The following is a 6,000-nucleotide window of genomic DNA, read 5'->3' as shown; positions in this document are numbered from 1 at the left end:
TTTTAGCTTTTCTTTAAAAATCATAGGATGTGGTAATTGAAGTAGTGGTTGTCACGGGGCAATTATCTCACTTAGATTAGGCTGCTGTAACAGATACTATCAGCAAGGGGGCTTAAACAACACATGTTTACCTCATACAGTTCTGGAAGCTGGAAAAGCCAAGATCAAAGTACTGCCAGATTGAGCTCCTGGTAGACTTTCCCTCACTTTCAGATGACCAACTTCTTACTGTGACCCCACAAGGCAAAGAGAGAGAGAGGTCTGGTCTCTGCCTCTCCTTAGAAGGACATTTATCCCATCATGGCACCCCATACTCACAAACTCATCCAAATCTAATCATCTCCCAAAACCATCACACTGGAGGTGAGGACCTCAAGCTAAAAATGTGGGGATACAAGCAAGCGGTCAGCTCATAACAATAATAATCATCCAGTATTAAGTGGCAGCTGTCCCATTAGGGTAGGAAATTGTACTTCTCCAGAATCCTTACCACTTCTTGTGGCACTGTGAAACTGGTCCTATTCACATATTCTGTATGATCTCTTTGCTCCCATAGCATGTGAGTTTTTCTTGTACTCCTTTTCCAGAGACACCACTAGTCCTGGCTGGAAGACTAGCAGAGCTGGAGCAAACTTCCATAGCAACTGTGAAACTATAAAATGGTGAGTGACCTATCTTGCTGCCTTAGATTGTGCTGCTCTCATGGGAAGTCCTCGTCTGCAGTGCAGGGATCTTAGACTAGGTTATTCACTGTTTTATTGTTTTTGACCCCAAAATTTTTCCCAAAGAGGTATGAGTTCATAAGGGCTCCTCACCTCTGACCAGTAGCAGGACACTTTGACTCTGACCTAAAGTTAAGAACAAAGAGCCAGCTCAGGTGACTCCGGCCACTGAGAAGTTCACTTTATACTGACCCATCACCAGCTCCTAGGACATTTCCTGCAGGCAAAAGTCTTCTCTTTATAAAATTTCCCAAAGAGATTAATTGTAGCTTAAGCATGTACTCAAACAGTCAAGAGTTCCATCACTTTAATAGCTTCCACCGCTATTTCTAATCACCTGTAGTCAGGTGAATCACACTTTGGCTGAAGTTTCTAATTGCTGTTAATCTGAATATGAAAATACTAATTGATTTTATGCCTGGTTCTTTGGGGAATGACTTTTGTCTGTGATCTCTTTATAGGTATACTTGAAAGAAGAAATTCTTTTTTAAAACCTCCATTTCCTTGTAAGGAGGATGGTCCTAAAGGAATGATATTTTAATTCACCCAAATACCTAGATGAATACAGGACCTGAGAAGGTAGGTCTGACCCTGAGTTGAGAATAAAGATGGAGAGAACTGAGAGGAGTATGGAGGCCTAGCAGCAATCTGGGAGATATGTGGAAATAAAGAAGAGGAAAAATAAGAGAAAGCAAAGAAATTAAGTCACGGAAAGGGCAAAGCCTGGGCAATCTATGGTGTCACAGAACTAGTGAAAGATCCTGGTGGCAAAACATTGAAGAAGAAAAAACAGTTAATATGAAACTTTATGCTGATTATCACATAGTGGTGTGATATAAAGCTGTCCCATAGTAACCCATAAACCCTTGATTAGAGTTCTGTACTAAAATCTATATCTGTGTATCATTCATAATTGCTTGGAGGGAGAGGTCAAGAAGAAAACCCAAATTTGAGGTGCTTTGTGGCAGAAAAATTGAATCAGCTTGGTGATACACAGTACAAAATTTGACTTCAGTAGTAACAGGAATCAGCCAGGGATGACCATGAAATTTAGAATTTTGAGGGTACATTGAACTTTCTTGGTCTTTATTTGGGAGCTAGGCCAGCCACTCTTATCAAGATCATAAGGCTTCAGAAGACTCCAGATGGCATTCAAAGTTACACAACCATAAGGTTTAATCAAGAATTTTCCACTGAGATGGCCCAGCTGGTTTCATTCAACCTGCCCCAGGCAAATGCAAACAAAACACAGGTATTTGACCCTGTAGGAGGAACTGGGTGTCCAAACAGAATGAATATGTGGGCCATGGTGTTTGTATTTTCCCAGCAGCCTCAGTAGTTATAGAGTTTGTAATTCAAGATTTGTGTAGTAGTTGTATAAAATAAAATGAAATCCACTTGAGATTTTTATATGAGGTATGAATAACATAAATCCTTAATTTGCATATAGCTGTTTAGGTTTATAAGCTTATCCTCAGGACATTTTGCCATCTTGGTAAAAATTTCAATCCCAAGCTCTTGGTATTCAAAATTATTTTACTGCACATTTTAATTAAAGTTTTATCAATGTTGATGAATTCATAAATCACTTTTCAGAACAAACCTAATTAAGCTAGTGTAGCAGTTAGAAATTAATGAAACACTAAATCTGCTGGAAGATAGAATAAGTAGAACTCTTGAAGATATTGGGGTAGGCAAAGACTTTATGAACAAAACCAGATCACACAAAAAATATCACAAAGAATCAACAAAAAAATGGCAAAAGAAACCACCAACAGAGTGAAGAGGCAAACCACAGTGTGGGGAAAAAATTTTGGTAGCTGTTCCTCAGACAAAGGACTAATATCTAAAATACATAAAGCACTCAAAAAAATCAGACCCCCTCAAATTTAAAGACTCGATTTAAAGACAATTTAAAAATGAACGTCTAAAATAAAGACACTTCTAAAATGAAGAAATAGAAATGTCAAATACATATATGAAAAAATTTTAATAGCACTGATCATTTGAGAGATGTGAATTAGAACAACACTCCAGAAAGAATGGCTCTTAGCAAGAAATCAACCCATAACAAATGCTGGTGGGGCTGTGGGGGAAAAAAGAACACGTCTCTGCTGTTGGTGGGAGTGAAGACTGGGGCAACCACTGTGGAAATCAGTGTGGAAACTAAAACTAGAGGTTCCATTTAACCCAGCTGTTCCCCTTACCAGTATCTTCCTGAAAGAATTTAAAGACCACAGTGTCTATATTGACATGTCTATACCATGTCTATTTCAGCACAGTTTGTAATAGCTAAATCTTGAAAACAGCCCAAATGCCAATCAACCAACAAATGGATAAAGAAGATGTAGAGTTCTTATATACTGGAGTATACTCTGCCATAAAGAAGGATAAACTTGAGAATTTCTAGCTAAGTGGTTGCACCATGAGACCATATTCTTAACTGAGATAAATCAGACACACTTATTTAAATATTAGATTGTTTCTCTGGTGTGAGAAACAAAAAGTGGAAATAAGGACTAAAATGCATACTAGATATTGGGAAATGGGAAAAAAATGTTCAAATGAGAAGAAGAACAAGAAGGGAAGAAAAGAAGTAAATAAGGACTAAAATGCATACTAGATATTGGGAAATGGGAAAAAAATGTTCAAATGAGAAGAACAAGAAGGGAAGAAAAGAAGGGACAAGAAAAAAAGAATAGAGGGAAAATAGAAACACTTTGGTAAATAAGGAAGGGAAGAGAGGTCAAAGGGAGGGAGGGCAATTGGGGAAAAAGAGAAGAAGCAAGCTAGATCATGTACAGGTACAAATTCCCCATGATGAATATGATTATGTATGTTTAAAATGTATCAATAAATATTTTGCTTTGAAACAAATTCAACTGTGACTAGAATGAGACCTGAAAAAAAATAGTATATTGATGACATAAAAGTTTATTCTCCCATGTACAAGATCTAAAGGTAAATTGTTATGGTTTAAATTTAAAATGTTCCCATATGGCCAGAGATTTAGCTCAGTGGTTTCATCGCCTGCCTCACAAGCATGACCCAAGTTCAATCCCCGGTACCAAAAGATAAAAATAAAAAATAAAATGTTCCCCTAGAAGTTCGTGTATTCAGAGGATGGGCTTTTGAAGGTGATTAGACCATAAAGACTCAAATTTTGTCAGTCTGTAGATGGTATCATAATTTCATTGCCTTACTGGGAGGTAATGAAAATTTAAGATGTGGGACCTAGCTGAAGGGAGTGGCTCATGGGTACATATCTGGTCCCTGGACCTTTCTTTCTCTCTCACAACTCTCCTTGGCAGCCATGAGGTGAGTAGCTTTCCTCCACCATGTCCTTCCACCATGACATTGTCCTTGGAGCCATCAGATCATGGACTGAACCCTCTGAAACCATGAACCTTCCTCAAATCCTTCCTCCTTTAAGTTGTTTATATCAGGCATTTGGTTACAGAGATAGAATGCTAACAAATAGGTACAGGGATGATGTTATGATTATAAGAAGTCATCAAGACTCATGGTCTTACTTCATCCTCAGCTGTGGCTCCCATCTTTAAAGACCTCATTCTTTCTGAAGGTTGCTGAAAACACAGCCAGGATGAGAGAAAAAAATGAAGGGAAATAAGGGCTGATTCTTTCCTTTTAATGAGACTTTTCAGAAATTCTATTCACCAGCTCTGCAATACTCCTTGGCCAGAACACAGATACATGGCCATATCTGAGAGCAAGGCAGGCTAAGAAATGTAGCTGCCCAACAAGGTATCTTGCCCAGGTACTGCTTGCCCAGAGTTTTGCTGAGAAAGTGGGAAAAACAGATATGGAAGTCAACCTTCCCTCTTACTATAGCACTGTAATTCCTTGGTTGGTTTTCTTTATGGTATAGCTAAAAGCTCTTGTTTTTGTTTTTGTTTTTCATTGTATTGTAATTATTTAATTTTAATTACTTTTATTTAAAATGTACAATAAAGATTGAATTCATCCTTACATCTTAGACCATCATTTTATGAAAATTTAGTTTATGCTGTTGTGGGATTTCTTCTTTGTACATTAATTCTACCAGAATTAAACTTTCTAATATCAAATATCTTAAACAATATTATGATCTCAAACAATATTATTTCATTATATCAAATATCATACTCTACTATTATCTCACAAAACATTATTCCACCCTGCTTTAGTTGGATCTGGAATGTCCCCCAAAGGCCAAAATAATAAAGCTTTGGTCCCTAGGGTGGCATTATCAGGAGGTAACAGAGTCCCTAGGAGAAGAGCTTTGTGGAAGGTAATTAAGTCTTTGGGGGAATGCCCTTACACTAGGGGACCCCAGCCACATCCTTTTATTTTTTCACTTTCTGGCCATGAGGTGAGCTGTTCAGTCTGCCATGTGCTCCCTGCCACTGGCCTCCAGCATCTCCATCAGAGGCCCAAAGCAAGGGGTCCACCTAATCTTTGGCTGGAGCCTCCAAACTGTAAGCCAAGATAAACTTTTTCTCTTTATAAGTTAACTGCCACAGGTATTTCATTATAGCGAAGGAAATCTGACTAATCCCTATTAATAGTGCAGAATGAGTAAAAGATATTTTATATGATTTGAAAATTCTATCTTTGGCTGGAGCCTCCAAACTGTAAGCCAAGATAAACTTTTTCTCTTTATAAGTTAACTGCTACAGGTATTTCATTATAGTGAAGGAAATCTGACTAATCCCTATTAATAGTGCAGAATGAGTAAAGATATTTTATATGATTTGAAAATTGAAACAGCCCAGAGTGAAATAAAATGTCTGATCTCTATGCTTATGGTAATTATCACTAAATCACTCCTAGAGTGTAATTCTAGAAAAAGTTTAATACATACTATATGTATTCCTCAGCAATTCATGAGAAAACAGGGTAATTTGGTAAGAACACTAGAGAAGCAGAGAGGAAAAGACTGCAGAAATAATCCATAGACATTGACACAGAGAAAGGAAGGGTAAAAAAGACCAGCCAGCCAGCCCAGGAGGATTATGGGACAAGGCAGGTAAGACAGTGGTGGGGAGATAGAAGGTCAGACGTGTCTACCTTCCTGTCCTGAGTGGGGAGGAATGCAGTGGCTAAGGAGGATTTTTGCCTTGCCTCTACATTCGTCATATAGAGTTGGTACATATGCATGTGGAATCTTAATCCTCTTTACTTCCTCTTCCTCACTTAATTCCTCCAACCCTAGACTGCTTTCCCATCTGCAAAAGATCTACCTCCCTGTTGCCTATCATTCACTTTTTATTTTACT

The sequence above is a fragment of the Fukomys damarensis genome, unplaced genomic scaffold (genome assembly GCF_012274545.1).
Source record: "Fukomys damarensis isolate Sample0158 unplaced genomic scaffold, DMR_v1.0_HiC HiC_scaffold_35, whole genome shotgun sequence".
In the NCBI taxonomy this organism is placed as follows: domain Eukaryota; kingdom Metazoa; phylum Chordata; class Mammalia; order Rodentia; family Bathyergidae; genus Fukomys; species Fukomys damarensis.
Note: the sequence above shows the minus strand (reverse complement) of the source record.